Source organism: Pavona decussata, unplaced genomic scaffold (assembly GCF_977016875.1).
Source record: "Pavona decussata unplaced genomic scaffold, jaPavDecu1.1 SCAFFOLD_234, whole genome shotgun sequence".
NCBI classification, from domain to species: domain Eukaryota; kingdom Metazoa; phylum Cnidaria; class Anthozoa; order Scleractinia; family Agariciidae; genus Pavona; species Pavona decussata.
In genome coordinates this window covers 483,590-502,914 of record NW_028145639.1, presented here as the reverse complement: position 1 = coordinate 502,914, position 19,325 = coordinate 483,590, and the positions used below count along the sequence as shown (strand labels likewise).

Here is a 19,325-nt window from a genome sequence, read left to right as displayed (position 1 = left end):
GTTAAAATATTTAGTTTGGCCCGCGAAAAGCGAGCGCGCTAGGTCGAGATGTGTGGAATGCACTTTGACACAATTCGCCATTTCAGTACTTCATGTTCCTCCTGTTACTTGGCACTTTATATCAATACACTTCACGGAAGCTTTTAGATAAAAGCCAAGGTCTCTGTGTTCATTTCGTGCTTTTATACACGTAAATAACTAGCTTCAAACTTGAGTGCTCCCCATATTAGCATTAGGTTATCAAATGATTCCTTTCAGGTAAAATTTTCGAGTTTATATTGAGCCGTTCAAGCGAGATGAAAGAGCCGTTCGCAGGGAAATAACTTGAAATCAGTGAAATTAATACCCTGTCTCTCATATCATGCTACACTTCCAAACTACCGTTATTATTAAGCTAGAAAGTGTAAATGCTCCCTTTTTACGTGACCTAAAACAGAATTTGCCTAAAATATTACGAATTAAGTCCACCACAAGAAAAAACTGAAAAAATCGCGCACCGACGTAAATGTAAACATCAGCCGTTTCTCGACTTGCTACATGGATGAAACGCGTCCGTTATTTTACCTCTGTATACATTTATGATCAGAAAGTAGAAACAAAAAATCTTCTCTATGCCCATCTGTATAAATGCACTCGCCAATCAGGCTTTGATTTTCTGTATGTTTGTCGAAAATACTGAAGAATAGTGCAACGTAATAATTTGTTACTGACTACTTGACTCATTCAGTCACAACCGGATACATGTAACACGACTGGAAACTAAATATAAAGAAATGCTCTTACTTGTCTGCAATCGGTACTCACATTATATCTGGCGATATCACATCCCCGAGGCAAGGCTGAAAATTGTCTCAAAATCCGCTGATTAGAGATTCAAAGTTTTGAACAACGCAACAACGTTCATTGCGTGACAAGTGAAATGTGATACACAAGCGCGCGAAAAGCACCGGAATAAACAATGTCAAGATTCGCCCATGTGATGACAGTGCGAAAATGATATTTGAAATTACAAGAAGAAATTGAGGCAAGTCAAGGTCTGCAAGGTATATTTGATTGCTGGATTGAAACGAAAATCATGTTTCCTCCTCTCCCCCCATCCCCCCCCCCCCCTCCTGGAGATTGTCCCGAATTGTCATCATCAACAACAACAACAACAACAACAACCTTTATTTTCCTCAAAATAAAGCCGAAATTAACTGAAATGAAAGTAAACAAATCAAGAGCTTTCGAAACCTCAATGCGGTATTTCAATAATATCCTCAAACAAAAAGTTTGGAGAAGAGTGAAGTTTTTTTTTCGCCATGGCACCTCTCCGTGCGGATCAAGCTCAAAAAATGCGCAAGATTTGTAATGTGTTACGCTTAATCAATGTAAAAAGGACGTTCGCTCGCACCTATAAAGGCACAAAAGATCGGGCCTATAAATAAATTCAGGACGAAATAGTGTTGTTGCTAGGGCAGGTAAAGTGTTTTCATTTGAGTGAAACTGAGAGCATGAAATAACATTTTATTTCTTTCTCTGACTTTCCCTATTGTTTTAAACAGAAATCCACTGCTATGCATTACTTGACTTTATTCCAGGAATTATGATTTACGATTGAAACTTTCCGTTCGTCTTTATACAGCTATTTCAATTAACGTTGTCGGATCAAACCTAAAAGCTTAAAGACAAGACCGAAAGTTTACGTGGGATTTTTATGAATAAATTTATCAAAATCAGTCATGTCTGGAGAAAACAATAGGTTGTAATTAGCAGTACAATGACCTGCACGTGCAGGGATGATTTTGATGAAATTATTCATAAAAAATAATCCCACAAAACATTGCGGTCTTGTCTTTTAGCTTTATTTTTATCCGACAACGTTAATTGAAATAGCTGTATGCTCTCACTACCGAGAGAAGTAAGGCCTTCGTATGAACTGGAACAGTCAGAAACCTTTAACGACGAAGGGAGACCGAGGAATGAACAGCAAATAATCGTTGTCATTGTCAATGCATGTACTGTGGGTTAACCCAATCCAAGTGGAACTCGTAATTAAGTTATATCTTCAACCATGCCATATAAAAACCACTATAAATTGAACAATCACTGGACTATGGTACACAGGTTCAAAAGATACTCTCACTGGCCTTGTAAAAGGCTGTTCGTATGGTGGATACTCTGGAGCACGCTAGGAGGATTTAACAATGACAACGTCAGACTTACACAGTGACGGCCCGTAAGAGATAACACCGTCTTTTAGACCGAACACGAAAATCTGAGAAATACCAGTCGTGCCCCTCATCCTTTGACACTAGTGCGCGCTAGAAAATAAATTAAGGTTAAACTCTTATCTTAAAATTTGATCAGCAATTCCGTAAGCAATAATGCAGAATAATGTTGTGTGTTTCCAGTTAACATTTTATCGCCATCAGTGACTCATCTCAAACAGACATTAAAGCTAAGTTTAACAAGTTAACCTAAAAAGGTTTTTTTTCGTTCCATTCATGGTGAACGTCCTTATCACATTGATTAACCTTATAACACATTGCAAATATTGCGCACCTTTTGAGCTTGATCCACAACTTTTGTGCTTTGATCCATGGCGAAAGACAAACTTCACTCTCCTAAATATAATAGCTTTTTGTTTGAGGATAGTATTGAAATACTGCATTGAGGTTTCAAAAGGTCTTAATTTGTTAACTTGATTTAAATTAATTTCGGTTTTACTTTTCCTGTAATGTTATTTTATTGATGAGAATCCGGCACAGACAATACAGAGAGAATCTCAGAAGAGGAAAACTACATGATTATTGTTTCAGTCCATTAAATATACCTTGCAGACCTTGACTTGCCTCAATTTCTTCTTGTAATTTCAAATATCATTTTCGCACTGTCATCACATGGGCGAATCTTGACATTGTTTATTCCGGTGCTTTTCGCGCGCTTGTGTATCACATTTCACTTGTCACGCAATGAACGTTGTTGCGATGTTCAAAACTTTGAATCTCTAGTATGCGGATTTTGAGACAATTTTCAGCCTTGCCTCGGGGATGTGATATCGCCAGATATAATGTGAGTACCGATTGCAGACAAGTAAGAGCATTTCTTTATATCTAGTTTCCAGTCGTGTTACATGTATCCGGTTGTGATTGAATGAGTCAAGTAGTCAGTAACAAATTATTATGTTGCACTATTCTTCAGTATTTTCGACAAACATGCAGAAAATCAAAGCCTGATTGGCGAGTGCATTTATACAGATGGGCATAGGGAAGATTTTTTGTTTCTACTTTCTGATCATAAATGTATACAGAGGTAAAATAACGGACGCGTTTCATCCATGTAGCAAGTCAAGAAACGGCTGATGTTTACATTTACGTCGGTGCGCGATTTTTTCAGTTTTTTCTTGTGGTGGACTTAATTCGTAATATTTTAGGCAAATTCTGTTTTAGGTCACGTAAAAAGGGAGCATTTACACTTTCTAGCTTAATAATAACGGTAGTTTGGAAGTGTAGCATGATATGAGAGACAGGGTATTAATTTCACTGATTTCAAGTTATTTCCCTGCGAACGGCTCTTTCATCTCGCTTGAACGGCTCAATATAAACTCGAAAATTTTACCTGAAAGGAATCATTTGATAACCTAATGCCAATATGGGGAGCACTCAAGTTTGAAGCTAGTTATTTACGTGTATAAAAGCATGAAATGAACACAGAGACCTTGGCTTTTATCTAAAAGCTTCCGTGAAGTGTATTGATAAGTGCCAAGTAACAGGAGGAACATGAAGTACTGAAATGGCGAATTGTGTCAAAGTGCATTCCACACATCTCGACCTAGCGCGCTCGCTTTTCGCGGGCCAAACTAAATATTTTAACATGATAAATAAGAACAATTGCCCGTTCAAAAAAGTGATTTCATTACCAGTATATTTGTATACCCTTGATGATATGGTCATCTGAAATATGGCAAAAATCGCTCTATCTAAGGAATAGCAAACATTGTATTCTTTACGTGGGCAACTTTAAATGAAAGAATGTTCAGGTGGAGATAAAATATAGTTTAGAAGCAAGCACAAGGGATGTAAAAACGATTGTGAAAGTGTCAACTCGAGAAAACGCTACCTTGTCTTGAACGAGAGTTTTAAAAATGTAGTAATTTGCATAATTTCAATCGGGCCATCGGTCGCGTTTTGGCCGATTTCGAACTTTCCCAATTTTTGCCAAAATAAAAATTCGCTGGAACTTTTGAATATTAGTTTTGAAAATAGTTCACCAAAAGGGTCTTTTAAGGCAAATAAAAAAAAATTCGAATTTTCGCTTCTGTCGCCGGATTCTCAAAAGTTACTGACAACCGCTCTTAATTGATTTTTCATACATATTAGTAATCACTTAGGCATTGCTGATTGACTGACCAGTTTTATAACTTAAAATAAACCTTAAAAATATTATCATTTTTACAGTTTAATTTAGCTAGAATCATAGATTTGTTGAGAAATGGACTCAGATGAAATTTTTCCGCATGCTCTGATGCCTTTCCACACGATTTTCTTCCCACATATGTATGTGTACAGATGTATGTTGTACTGGAAGACAAACCAATCAAGAAACAAAACATTCACAACCAGATTATTTTTTCCAGGATGAAAAAACATTTCAAAGATACATGTAGGAAGCTTTGACTGATTGGCATGACAAAACTGAAACATCTGGGCCAATTCTTAAACATTTTACCACCATGGTAGACTATAGAACTCAAAATGTAACACTTATAAAACTTGCCTAGGAATCTGAGATTAGAAAGAAAAATTGGAATCTCCCACAATCCCAAGTTTTGATCTCAGACCAACAATATATTACAACTCATGCGCAATTCAAAACACTATTCATGATTAAAATATTTTGATATGACCTTGAGTAATCTCAACTTAGAAATTTCTAGAGACTTTGTACTTACAGTATACTGTATATTGTAAATGTCGATCAGCCATTGATTTCCCCATAACCCCATTTTGAAGGCATAGGCAGAGAGTTCTCTAAACTATGAGCATACAAATGTGACAGCGTGTACTTTCAATGAAAAAATGGTATCACTTGTAAAATGTGCAATTGTAAATTGTTTAAAAAAAAAAAATATCTAGCACCTTTTGCATCAATTATTTTACACCTTATAGAAAGAATGCAAATTCTTTATTGAGGCGCACATGTTTTTTCCCCCTCGAGACAACGTCTATTACAAAAGACTTGAAAAAATCGTGACTTTGAAAATAACTTCATTGAATGTCAGGGGACTTAGGGATGACGCTAAAAGAAGAGAAGTATTTGATTGGCTTTGCGCCAAAAGGCCATCAATATGCATGCTCCAAGAAGTACATTGCATAGAAAAAACAAATCACTTGTGGAAAGCAGAATGGGGCTATCAAGCTTACTTCACCTCTTTTGAAAGCAACAAAGCAGGTGTATGTATCCTTTTTAACAATAATTTTAACCTTCAGATCCAAAGACTTTACACCGACCCTGCAGGGAGATTTATTATCTGTGACTTAAAAGCTAACGAAAAGTTCTTGACTCTCGCTAACATCTATGCTCCCAACGAGGATAAACCTTCATTCTTTCAAAACTTCTACGATCATCTTTTAAATTTTAAGTGTGAAGACATAATAATTGGCGGAGATTTCAACCTCGTTCTTAACATCGAAAATGACAAAAAAGGTGGCCTTGCCAAAACTCACCAAAATAGCTTGAAGACTGTTCAAGAAATTTCAGAGAACCTAGATCTTCTCGACGTCTGGAGAATTTACAATCCGGATGACAAAAGGTTCACTTGGAGACAACGACAACCTAAGGTTCAATGTAGACTTGATTTCTTTTTAATAAGCCAAAGCGTTATCGGGGACGTCACTAAGACTGATATAGTGCCAGGATATAAAACAGACCATTCCATGATTACATTAGATCTGTCTCTCCACGCAAATAACAGAGGACCTGGCCTTTGGAAATTAAATACCTCTTTTTTAACCGAAATTGCTTATGTTAATCTTATTAAGGCAACGATTAAGGAAGTTCAAGACGAATATGAAAACGATGACAATGTAAACTCTGTTCTTTTGTGGGACATGATTAAGCTTAAAATACAGGAAAAATCGCTCCAATACGCAGTGAACAAAACTAAGAAAACAAAGGACCGTGAGGCAGAACTAGAGTATGCAATTTCCAAACTAGAACTGAAAATGGAGAATGGAGACTCTAGTGAAACAGAAAATTTTGAACTTGTAGAACAACTGAATGATCTAAAGAAAGGTTCCATATTGAGAGCTAAAATTAAATGGCAAAAAAATACGAAATATTTCCTTAACCTAGAAAAGAGACACTATAAGCAAGGTATTATAAGCCAACTTAAAGTGGACGAAAATAACTTTATTACCTCGGATCAGGAAATATTAGCAGAAGGTGAATCTTTTTTTATAAATCTATATACATCCAACAGAAATGTACACAATTTAATTGACAGCCATGATTTCTTTAAACATGAAAACGACACTGTCCTTAATGACGAGGAACAGAAGAATTGTGAAGGCCTTTTAACAGAAAGGGAATGCCTTGCAGCCCTGAAAACAATGGAACAGGGAAAAACCCCTGGATCTGATGGGCTACCTGCCGAATTTTATAGAGTTTTTTGGACAAATATATCAAACTTATTGATTAACGCTCTTAATTACGCGCACGAAACGAGTCAGCTTTCCATCACACAAAGAAGAGGGGTAATCAAACTCATCCCTAAGAAAGACGCTGAGCCATATTTCATTAAAAACTGGAGACCGCTTACTCTTCTCAACTGCGACTACAAAATTGCAGCAAAGGCTGTGGCCAACAGGCTGAAAAAGGTTCTTCCCGATCTCATCAGCAGTGATCAAACTGGCTTTATGAAAGGCAGGTTTATTGGTGAGAACATTCGATTAATAGACTATGTTATTCGTTTTACGAAAGAAAAAAACATCCCAGGGCTATTATTATTTCTTGATTTCAAAAAAGCTTTTGACACGATTGAATGGCCTTTCATCATAAAATCTCTTCAATATTTCGGTTTCGGCCCAAGCGTTGTAAACTGGGTCAAATGCCTTTACAGCAACATAGAGAGCTGCTTCTTAAACAACGGCTGGACAAGCAATTTCTTTAAAATTGAAAGAGGGGTCAGGCAGGGGTGCCCGTTGTCTCCATATCTATTTGTTCTTTCAGTTGAAGTCTTAGCCAAGGCTTTTAAAAGAAACAGCAATATCACCGGAATACATGTTAACCAAGAGGAAATTAAAATAAGTCAATACGCAGACGATACAACTTTAATATTAAATGGTTCACAGGCGTCGCTCTCAGCTGCTCTTAACACACTTGACGATTTTGGAGAAGCCTCGGGTCTCAAACTCAACAGTAAGAAAACAGAAGCAATTTGGACCGGATCAAATAGTGGAAAAACAGAAATTCTTCTTCCAGAAAGAAATTTCAGATGGCAAACAAACAAAGTAAAATCTCTAGGCGTATGGTTTACGACAGACCCTGAAAACACTGTACTTTTAAACTATAAGGAAAAATTGGAAAAAATTAGAAATATTCTAAGCAACTGGAAATACCGTAGATTAACCTTAAGTGGGAAGATCACAGTTCTGAAAAGCCTAGTAGCCTCTCAAATTGTGTACGTCTTGGCACCCTTGTGCACAAACAAAAAAATAATTAGGGAGATTAACAAGCTCTTTTACTCGTTTCTTTGGAACGGAAAGGGCGATAAAATAAAGCGAGATATTATGATTAACAATAATTATTACCCAGCAGGTGGCCTCAAAATGATTGATATATTATCTTTCAATAAAGCGCTAAAAACCGCTTGAATAAAGAAGTACTTGGATACAGGTAATCAAGGTAAATGGAAACTTTTTTTCGATCTTGAACTGAAAAAGTTTGAGTGTACCCTACCATTCACAAGCAACCTTAATAAGATAGACATGGCTAATATCTTCAAAACACAAGACAGTTTCTTAAAGGAAATTCTCCTAATCTGGTCAGAAATCAATTTTGAAGAAAGTATAACATCAGAGAGCCAGTTTACAGAACAAAGCATATGGTACAATTCACTTATAAGGATCAACAACAGCCCTATTTTTTTCAAAGAATGGTATTATAAAGGCATTATAAAAGTTAAGCACTTAAGGAACAGAGAAGGAAAATTCCTCACTCCACCAGAACTTTTAAACAAATACAACATCAAGGTCCAACCCTTGGCATACTGTGGAATAATTTCTGCTCTTAAAAAGCTATGCAACACATTCAACCAAGGAGAACACACAAACGAAGATAATGGATACGAAAGTTATTCGACAAAACTAATAAAAGCCCAAAAAGCAAGCAAGTTGGTGTATGACAAATTAGTTACAAAGAAAAGTGCCGCCCCTACTACAAGCCAGCAAAAATGGATCCAAGACTGCAACTTAGGTCAAAACGAAATAAAGTGGGGCGCGTCCTACCAACTAGCTCATAAAATCACAAAAAGCACAAAACTCAGGGAATTTCAATTTAAACTGTTGCACAGAAGAATGCCAACAAATGCTTTCTTAACTAAGATAAGAATAAAAGAAAAGTCCAACTGCTCCTTTTGTAAAAAAGAACCAGAAAAACTCATACACCTTTTCTGGTCCTGCCCCAAAACGGCGCTCTTCTGGGAGAGCATAATAACCCAATTAAAACTTTATCAAATTATTCCCGATAGCTACTCTGCAGACATGACTGTTTCACTAGGCCTGAGATCAGACTCTTCTAAATTTCAACGCCAGATCAACTTTTGTTTTCTTATTGCCAGGCACTATATCTGGCTCTGCAAAACAAAAGAATCTATTCCTCTATTGCAACGATTTCTCAAATACCTAAAAACAATTTACAACATACAAGTACAAGCAGAAGCAAACAATTTTCTACCCAAACAATGGTCATTCCTACACGATATCACGTAGAAACTATCGCTTCAACTATAGCGTTATTCCCAACGCCCCTGATATTCTCTATGTCCTTCATCCGTTAGCTTATCCTGCCTCATTAACGCCAAATATCATGCAAACAAGTTTCTTCTGATGCGAAGGTGTACTTAAATCATAAGAAACTTAAGAATGTTTGTAAATAGTAATTATTGTTAACAATGTAAGAAATAAGTATTGTCAGTATTGTCAGTATTGTATTTATTGTTAATAGTGTAAGCAGTGTTCAATATTGTAATTATTGTGTTATGTGAAGCAAATTAAACAAACAAACAAACAAACAAAAAACAAAAACAAACAAAAAAAAATTGTAAATTGTTTGCCAATTTAGTGGGATGGGTGACCATATCTTATTTGATGCATTTCTAATCATTTGGAAAGAACCAACATTACTAATATTACGGTCCCACAAGGTTGTCAACATGGTGTGTGAAGCCCTTGATATCTTATGATTTGCAAGAGATTTTTGCTTATATGGCTTGTTCCTTCTCACATTCACTGGGAGGATCCCAAAATTATAGAATCCAAAATAATTATATATCATGAATATCATGAATTCAAGAATTCAAACTTTTTGAACTTTCCATACATTTCCCCATGTTTTTTTCCCACAAACTATTTTTAGTAGCAGTTCACGGCTGGTTCGCCATACAGACAAATGTATGGAAAGTTCAAAACACGACTGGACACTTTCTAGCCCAGCTACATCCCTCCAATTTTTTTTCTTAAAATCCTTTTCCTAGTGCCAAAAGTTTCCAATTCATGAATTTTTCAGAAGCGATGTTTTGTGAAAATTATTTGACATCGGATTTCCATACAAACACTGTTATTTCAAGCCTGTTTGCCTATTCGTCAAAATGGCGTCGAAAACCGTGATAAGGCCTATGCTATACATAATAACCACCAACAAAGGACCAAATTAAACGACACCAACAGCAAATCTGACTCTCGCATGTTGCTATTGTTTTTGGAGCTGCTATATTGCTTTCCAGCAGTCATTCATTCCTCAACTGAGAAATTTTATTCTGTTACCAATAACATTTTAGGCAATGAACAAATTTAAAATACAAAACAACAGTATTGATGGTTTGCATGTGACGTCATGGCGGCCATGTTGGTGGACAGAAACAATAAGATTTTTCTCCCCTGGGAGTTAACTTCCATTTTTATGCAAATTATGTGGGCAAATTTTCTTTTCTTTTGTCCACCAACATGGTGGTAATGTAAACCACCTACACTGGGAAAACAAAAATAACAATTTTCAAAACAAATTATGTAAGGAAATTAAAGCCTCCAGTTAATATACTGTACCCTTTCAAAGTAAAGCTCTATAAATGCAAAGAAATTGGCCTACATACCATCAGGACAGGTCATACCACCGTCTTTCATTAGCATCTGGAGAATCATTGCTTTGAAACTCTCACACTGTGTACTCCAAGAGTATGTCTTTCTGTAGGCCTCTCTAAGATGAATGGCATTGTCATGTCTGTCTTCTGGATTCTTCTTGGACAGCTCATGAATGCTATGAGCCCATTTTTCTGCATTGTCTGATTCAACAATAACAGACTTTCCACCTTCAACTTGCTCTAAGGCCTCAGCAATTCCAGATTCAGCAGTGACAAGCACAGGCACACCAGCAGATATAGCCAAGCCAAAGCCCTCTGTACGAGAAGGCATGGCAACCAAATCGGATTCAAGTAACATCCTTTTCAGTTTATCTTGATCATTACAGTAACTGCGAATTGTTAGCTGGTTGCGTGTTATCTTAGTGTTATCAATAAACCAGCTTTCAATTTTTCTGTGTTCACCAGGAGGGGAGCCAACAAATGAAAGTTCAAACTTCTTTCCAAGGGAACCAATGGCATTTGCAACAACATCATAGCCTTTTAATCTGAGGTCCTCAAAGTCTGCCCGGCCACACATAAGAACACTGAATGTCTTCGGCACTGGACCGACTCTGTGACGTTCAGATGATTTACTGCAAAACGATTCCAAAATCCCAGGCGTGATGATTCCAACTTCTGAAACAATTCTGCTGTATTTACGTTGTAGCCGTGAACCGACAGCAAAGACCATATCCGCTGCTTCGCACAGTTCAATTTCGCTCTTATTCTTCTTTTCATTCTCTTCGATTGTATCTAGGCCAGCCGTCTCCGTCACCTTGTGTTTTCCAAGGTCTTCACAAAAGACATGCACAAACTGCACCCGCTTGCAATTTGTAGTTCGCACGATAAAATAAGCGGAAGTACCAAACTTTCGTCCATGGCCTATCACAATATCAGGAGACTCAAGTTCTGGAGGCGGTAGTCTCAACCATTCCAGGGGATCAGAAGTTCCGGGAATACTCTTTGCAGTTATAATATTCACTCCGTTTCTTTTAGCATCTTCTCTCTCCTGCTCAGTGCTTTGGGAGACATAACAGTGAACCTTGATAGTGTCACATGAAGTTTTGGCCAAATTGATCGCAAACTCTCTATTAAAGGTGGACAAACCGCCCTTGGATGAATTCCACTCATTACAAACAAACAAAACATTGATTTGCTGAGGGTCTTTTCGACTCAAGATTTTCCTATGACTTGTTATGTTGCCCATGTATACATTTTAGTTAAGCGAAAAGGCGTTTAGTGGAAATAAAATGACTTAAAGTTCGGTGTTGAACGGCCGGAACTGCTTAAGAACTTGATTCACCAAGTAGAGAAAAGTATGGGAACGAATTTGTTGCAACCACAGGTCACCCAAGCTCAAGCTGTTGGCGGTGATCATCTTGAGTACATGTAAACCAATGTCCCCATTTTTATTTTAGAGGAAGGCTAGTTTGATATTTTGGATCCAATTTTTTTTTAACTCAGTAGGTGGGAGAGAGGGGATAAAAATTAAACTAACTACACTTACATAAAGAGCCCTAATCGGTTCAGACAAGGTGTTCTCTGTTGTAGTACGGGTTTCATTACTACTATTTTGGCGGTCATAAGTCGGACATTTTTCATTTCTCTTAGCTGAGGGGTGGGAGGGATATTGATCTCACCAGCAGATGAATAATAATATTGTGTGGACACTCTATCAATTTCTCCAAAGTCCTATGAGAGATGTTGTATGGATCTTGAAGGAATAAGCACACTGGTCTGAAAGGACTAATATTATATTATGAAGTCTCTTACTCAGAGTCCAGTTCAATTTATAGAAGGAAAATAGTCTTTTAGCAGAAGACAAAAACTGAAAATATGCTAGCAAATGCGGCGCGCGTGTTCAGGAACTCAAGGTAAAGTATTTTGGGGAAATTAATTTGCGTTTACTAAATAAATAATCATTTTAAAAAAAATCATTTTTTGTCAAGAAATACTAAAAAAAAAATATATGACCTACCTCCATTTTATCCCCAAAAGTAAGCAAGCTTATATCCATCGTGTTGGAAACTTGTGTAATTTGGCAAGGCCGTTTGAACGTTACTGCAAACTCTTTTCGGCTAAAGTCGCTGTTGTCTTCCGAAAAAACAATTTCTCACTGTTCTCTCCCCACACAAAAGGCATGTATGTATTAAAACGTCGCATGACAATCTTAATCGGAGCGAAAACTTTTCCGTGTTTTTGTTTCTTCCCCGAACTGAGCGAAAACCAAACACAGAAGGAAAGAGCCAATCACAGAGCAGATTAGAATGAGGCATTCTTAATTCTGGTAACCAACCAGAAATGGCGTTGTATCGAACTTTACCAGATCTCACATTTCGACATTCCCGAACCGACGACTGAGATCGGGGTACGAGATTAGGCGCAAATATAAGACTTTGTATGGGAATATTTACGATCGGGTTTAGGAGGTACAAATATTGGAAAGTTCTTAATAAAAATAACATACCTTGCTTCTAAGGTGTATTGCCTCTTGTTTGTCTGTTATTTTGTGCTGATTTGAGGCCATTTTAGCGAGTTATCACTTCCTAGGTTTCCCACTCTGCCCACTCCTGAGAGAAAGCAGGAGCCATAATCCCTGATTATGGCTCCTGGGGAAAGATAAGGCGTCACAGTCCGTTTCGCCCGGGTTTCGGAAGGCCCCTTCAGAGAAGCGAAAAATCACAGCTCAAAATGATCGAGCAGCCACAAATCCAACGCAGAATCCCAGCACAAATGTCCCAGTTTCATTTAAGTTAAATAGCAAAGCAATCCGGGCGCTGCACGCGACGCCAAGCGGCAGTTTTTTTAGTTTCAATAATCCCAGATCTCAACGGTGTAAAGGCTTGTATAGACATTGCGGACATTCACCACGACACACGACCGTTGTAAACTCAATTTTTGTTTGAGTCCCGGGTGCCCTCCGGTCAAATGGACAGGAGGCCATTGTCTTAATCGCTAATTCAACTGATTCAAATTCGCGCCTGCCGATTTGACCCGAGGGCACCCGGGGAATAGCGGTATTTGGCCGCTATGACACCACTTTTGAGTCTGATCTCGCTAGTCTACGTATAGCACAGTATACCCATTTTCGTTGTTGCTTCCTTCCCCCTAGCCTGCGATCCATGAATCTCACTTCCACTACTCCGAAAGCTTCCTCGCAGGCTACCCTCCCCGGCCCTCCCCGATTACTACTTCTACTGGCAGGCTAAGTTCTCACAAATTGCAGCATTGACTGAACGGATAGGACAGCATACAATAAATCAGGTCATTTTTGGGTATACTGCGACAAATTGTAATGACGTTCAACAAATGAATCAAACAACATCAACAAAGTAGCAAGGTAACTGAGAGTAACTGAGTAACAAGGTCACAAAGTAACAACAAAACAGTGTAACAATGTAAGGGAGTAACAACTTGTAACAACTGTAACAAGATAACAAAGTGACAGGGCAACAGAGTAACAAGATAAAAAAATGACAAGGCAACAGAGCATCAAAGTAATAGAGTAACAAGGTTACAGCGTGACGAGGTAACAGAGTCACAAGGTAACAGAGGCACCATATCAGTGCCATATGAAGGTTGATTACGAAAATCAGTTAAAATTTCTTTTTGTGACTGGCCTACCGAATCTTAGGGCCTCAGTGAAATATAGATTGCCTGCAAGATTTTGTGTCAGGACGTCGGAAAATGAAGGTTAATCAGATGTCCCGGCTTTCTTGGCCTGCTACCTGACGGCCATGATTCAACACTACGACACAGAAGAGAACACGTTCATGCTCACCATCCTGTGACATTAAAAAAAACCCACTTTTTTTTCCTAAACATTGCATTCCAGTAACAAAATGAAAATGTCTTTCACATGTTTCAGTGTACAATGTCAAAAACAAGTTACTGTCAGACATAATACTAAACTAAAAAATTAAGATTGATATTTTTTTAAGTAGACTTTTCAAAACAGAACAGCAACTCTAAGAGTTGTCTTTATGAGAAAAAAAGGAAACAAACCATTTAGCTGGAATAATCAGGTATACGTCATCATCTATTATGGATATGATATGTGCAAAAAAAAGTCTCATTTTTCCAATTTAAGTCTAGTGTACTACTGATAAAATAATTATTTTACAACTGATCTCAACTAATAAAAACTAAAAAATTAAACATACTCCACTGTTTCTACTTACTGATCACACTCTATCCGCTTGGTATCCGCTTAACAACAATCACTAACCGACCAACAAAAGCATCTTATGTTTAGAGAGATTTCCCAAACTTCATCGTCAAACAAAATTGAATTCCCTTTCACTCAACTGTCTACTGACATGGAAGGAGGAAGATCCTAGCACGAGGAAGATCGGCTACAAAGCGTATCATCCTATCGCCAAATGTTTTTAGTCTGAGCCGCAGACTGGTAAAATGTTGGCTCAAAATTTCGTAACACCGGAAAACTAATTCATTTTGTTTTTGGACGCGCAAATAGGTTGTAAAAAATGCAAAGATAGGTCAGCTAGCATTTTCGTAAAGCCAACATCGGCTCGTAAATTCTGGGAATAAGAGTCCTCTTCCTAAGACTTTCTTCATTTTTAGCAGCAAAGCGTCCTAACAGATCAAACTTTATTGGGTTACACAAATTTGCCTTTACATGTAAAAGACCTGGAAATGTTTTGGGAACACAGGAGACAACATTTTACCGTGGCCACCCAACAAACTTGTTTTACAAGTGAGCCAATCAGGATACGCGAATTTGATTAACGGTCACGCCTCCTTGCAAAGTCCAACAGGCAAGTGACGCAACAACGAATTATTGAAAACATGTCGTTTTGTATTTTATGGCTAACTTGTAAAGAAAGTTTGTTGAGTGGCCACGGTAAGGCACCTTGCACTGTAAGCGTTTTCTGGAAACGTTGAGTCTCGTTGAGTGCTCCTAAAAGGCTTCCGTGAAGTCACTTTAAGAAGACAAACTAAACAGGTTCATAGACCTATTAATTTCGCCTGTTACTAAGAAAGAGGACAATCGTTTCAATTTAAATAAATTTTATGAACACTTTGATGAAAAGAATGGTTAGAGGTGTGAATGGTTCTATAAAGTAATTGTCGTCAACAGAGATAATAGCGAGTCTAATTATTAATGTTAAATAAAATGTGGCGACCGCTTTTCTTTCGAAGAAGGGCGCGCGGAAACGACGATTACAAAGGCCAAAAGTCTAACATAATCCGTATCGGCTCTGTTTATTTTAAGTCACTAACTGAGATCAGGCGATCACCGAAAGGCAGAAAATCAACAAACATACATACAGCTTGAGGTAGTCCTACTGTTGAACCGCATACAAGACCGTCAAAGACTGTAAGGCTACTAATCTGCACGGGTTGCGTGAGAAATTACTGTCGCTTCGAGCGAAGCTAAAACCTAGTCAAGACGTTCAGCGACGTCTCAGCTCCACGTGGAGCTTTAACAGTCCAGTATGAAAAGGCGTCATGACACGTGATGTGTCTCGTTGCGTAACGCAATGCCTAAACGGTTGAGAGGCCGTTACATGGCTCCCCCAGACATGGTAAAATGTATGAAATTACAGTAAACAAATATGAATAAAACTAAATGTTCTCAGAGTTCACTAAATAAATGTCTCTCTTTCTGAGAATTGTTCTGGCTCCCCGACGGGGTCGTACTCCGGTCATTAAGGTCTACTCTAAATCAACCGTTACTTCTATCTTCATCTTGTCGGTAAATCAGGATCAACTTGTGGATAGGTCTGTCAAATACCTTTCTGGTACCGGATCGAGTAACAAGCAGACGGACTTTACGAACAAGACCATCATCGCTGGGCAAAACTTCGGTAACTTTCGCAAGTGGCCACTGGTTTCTGGGGCATGTTTCGTCACGGATCAAGACGACATCACCAACTTGACTGTTAGGGCTGGTTTCGTTCCATTTCTGGCGTTTTTGCTGCAGCATGCAATATTCTCGTTGCCAGCGACCCCAAAACTGTTCCGTCAGGTACTGCACTCTGCGCCACCGTTTCTTCGTGTAAAGATCTGGCCGCGAGAAGTTTCCTGGAGGTGGTAACACTACTTTAGCTTTAAAGGTGAGCAGGTGGTTCGGTGTGATTGGTTCAGGCGCATCTGGATCTGACAAATTGTCGATCGTAAGTGGGCGACTATTTACGATGTTTTCTGCTTCTGTGAACAGCGTTCGTAGAGCTTCATCATCTAATTGCTGGGCGTGGTCTTGCAAAAGGCTTGAGAGAACTGCACGTACGGTGCGAATAAGTCGCTCCCATATGCCGCCCATATGGGATGCAGTTGGCACGTTCATTCTGAACTCGATCAGATCGCAATCTTGTGTCAGGAGAAAGTTCTTGATTGCATCAGTATTGACTTCTTTCAAAGCAGCACTGAGCTCGTTTTTGCCTCCCACAAAGTTTGCTCCTCTGTCGCATCTCAGTTCCCTAACTTTGCCTCTTCGATTGACGAAGCGTCTGAGAGCATTGATAAATGAATCTGTTTCCATTGTGTTTAACGTTTCCAAATGAATGGCTCGAGATGATAGGCATGTAAAGATTATACCCCAACGCTTTAGTTCTTTTCGACCCTCTTTGATGTACCAAGGGCCGAAAACATCCATGCCTGTATACGTGAAAGGCGGGGCAGGAGTAAGCCGTTCTTCAGGAAGGTTAGCCATCTTTTGGACTTGAGCAGATCCGCGTAACTTGCGGCAAGTAACACATCTCTGAAGCAGATAGGAGATAGAAGACCGACCATTGATTATCCAGTAACCGGCTTGGCGAAGTGCATTGTGGGTCATTCCACGGCCCTGGTGGTGCTGGTCTCTGCTGTGGTAGTATCTGATAAGGAGCTCTGTGATATGACTCTTTTTAGGGACGATAATTGGATGTTTCACTTCAAAGGCTAAGGCAGCTTTCTTGAGTCGACCCCCCACTCTGAGTAATCCTTTTTGGTCAAGAAAGGGATCCAGTCTGAAAAGTGAGCTTGTCTGTTTCAACTTTTCGTTTCTGACGCGGGCGCTGTTGCGGTTCTGGAACATGTGGTCACCCTCATTTAGCTTTTGGAGAACCAGGATCTCTTTCTCGAAGTAACGTAACTGCACTGACTTGAGAATAACTTCTTCTGCTAAGTGCATTTCTTCCACCGTTGGCGGGCCAGCTACTGGTCGTTTATTGTACTGCTTGTTAGGTCGAATCTTTTCAATCATTCTCTGGATAGAGACGATGCTTCTTTTCAGGCGGTCGAGCGCTGAAGAATGGTTGAAGCGTTCTAGTTCTAGAACTTTGGGGAAGAGTTTCTCTTCTTTCCACTTGGTAACTTCGTGGTTCGCAATGAGAGCCGTTGCTTTGCATTTCTTTACCTCTGGGTCTTAAGGATTCAAATCAGGAGCAGGGTCATGGTTCACCACCGACACTTGATTCTTCCAGAGGAAGTCGGGACCTTTGAACCACAGTTCATTTTCCGAGAGTTGTTTGGCAGTTATACCTCTTGAGGCAATATCAGCAGGGTTGTCAGAGCTGGAGACGTAAAGCCATTGTGTCGGATCTGAGCTGTCACGGATTTGCTGCACGCGGTTTGAGACATACGTATGGTAGCGTCTTGCTTCGTTGCGTATATAACCCAGAACGACGGAGGAGTCAGTATAAAACACCTTCACTAGATCGAAGTAGTTCAAATCTCTGCTAAGCATTGACGCCACATTGACTGAAATCACGGCTGCAGTGAGTTCACGACGTGGAATTGAAATAGACTTTAGCGGTGCTACTCTGGCTTTACCCATAAGGAGGCTGACATGTACTTGATTCGCATTGTTTACAAGGCGCAAATAGGTTACTTGACCCAGGCCTAAGTCACTGGCGTCGGAGAAGGTATGCAGTTCTGTGGTGACCGGTTCACCAAAATCGCAGGGTTTGACACATCTTGGGATCTTCATATTCTCTAGAAGGGGTAACTCTGATCTCCACTTTTCCCATCGTGAATGAATGTGGTCTGGTACAGGATCATCCCAATCGATGCCGTCACGGCACAGTTCCTGGAGTAACTGTTTCCCCACTAAAATCACTGGCGCCACAATGCCTAACGGATCGTATACTGAGCTTACGGTTGATAGAATCCCTCGGCGAGTGAGAGGTTTGTCTTTAAGCTGAATACAGAATCCAATCGTGTCGGACTCTATGCACCAGTAGGTACCCAGTGAACGTAGGACAGGCAGAATATCATGCCGGAGATCCAGATCCTTAAGGTCTTTCGAGCGATCTTCAACAGGTAGAGCTTCCAACACTGTCTTACTATTACTTGCAAACTTGTGTAAGCGCACATTGACGGTTGCACACATGGCTTGAGTTTTCTTGATAACCTTGATGGCGTTTTCAGGCGTGTCAAAAGACTTTAGTTCATCGTCCACATAGAAATCATCTCGTAGGAAATTCGCTGCTTCCGGACCAAACTCTTGTCGCCCAGCTTCAGCTGTCATTCTTAGACCAAAGTTGGCAACGCCCGGCGAAGAGACAGCCCCAAAGAGATGGACATTCATGCGATACTCAATGATTTGGCCGTCCAGGTTGTTATCCTTGAACCACAGGAATCTCAGGTAGTCTCTGTGTTCAGGGTTTACGTAGAAACTATGGAACATCTTTTCTATGTCGCATGTCACTGCTATTTCTTCTTTCCGAAATCGTGACAGTACACCAATGAGAGCATTCATCATGTCAGGTCCTTGCAGGAGGAGTTTATTGAGAGACTGATTGTCGAAGACAGCACTGCAATCGAAGACTATCCGAATCTGGTCAGGTTTCTTCGGATGGTAGATGTCAAAATGCGGAAGAAACCAGACTTTGCCTGCTTCGGTCTTAAGTTCCTCTGATGGGACGGCACTGGCGTGATTTCTGTCGAAGAGGTTTTGCATAAATTCGGTGTAGTGGTTCCATAGTTCTCCATTTCTTAGGAA

The 19,325-nt window shown here is 39.3% G+C and overlaps 2 protein-coding genes across 13 annotated transcripts in view; both read right to left on the bottom strand.

Moving 5' to 3' along the window:
- The window catches only part of LOC146457978 (uncharacterized), a 134,247-nt gene extending 123,756 nt beyond the window's left edge, over positions 1 to 10,491 (bottom strand). For all 12 annotated transcript variants that reach the window (XM_085091087.1, XM_085091090.1, XM_085091085.1 and 9 more), the window contains exon 1: positions 10,352 to 10,491. The gene's annotated coding sequence lies outside the window, so the exon portion shown is untranslated. The remainder of the gene's footprint in view (positions 1 to 10,351) is intronic.
- LOC146457977 (uncharacterized) overlaps positions 1 to 19,325 on the bottom strand; it is a 94,997-nt gene that overhangs the window by 48,718 nt on the left and 26,954 nt on the right. The gene's annotated exons all lie outside the window — the stretch shown is intronic.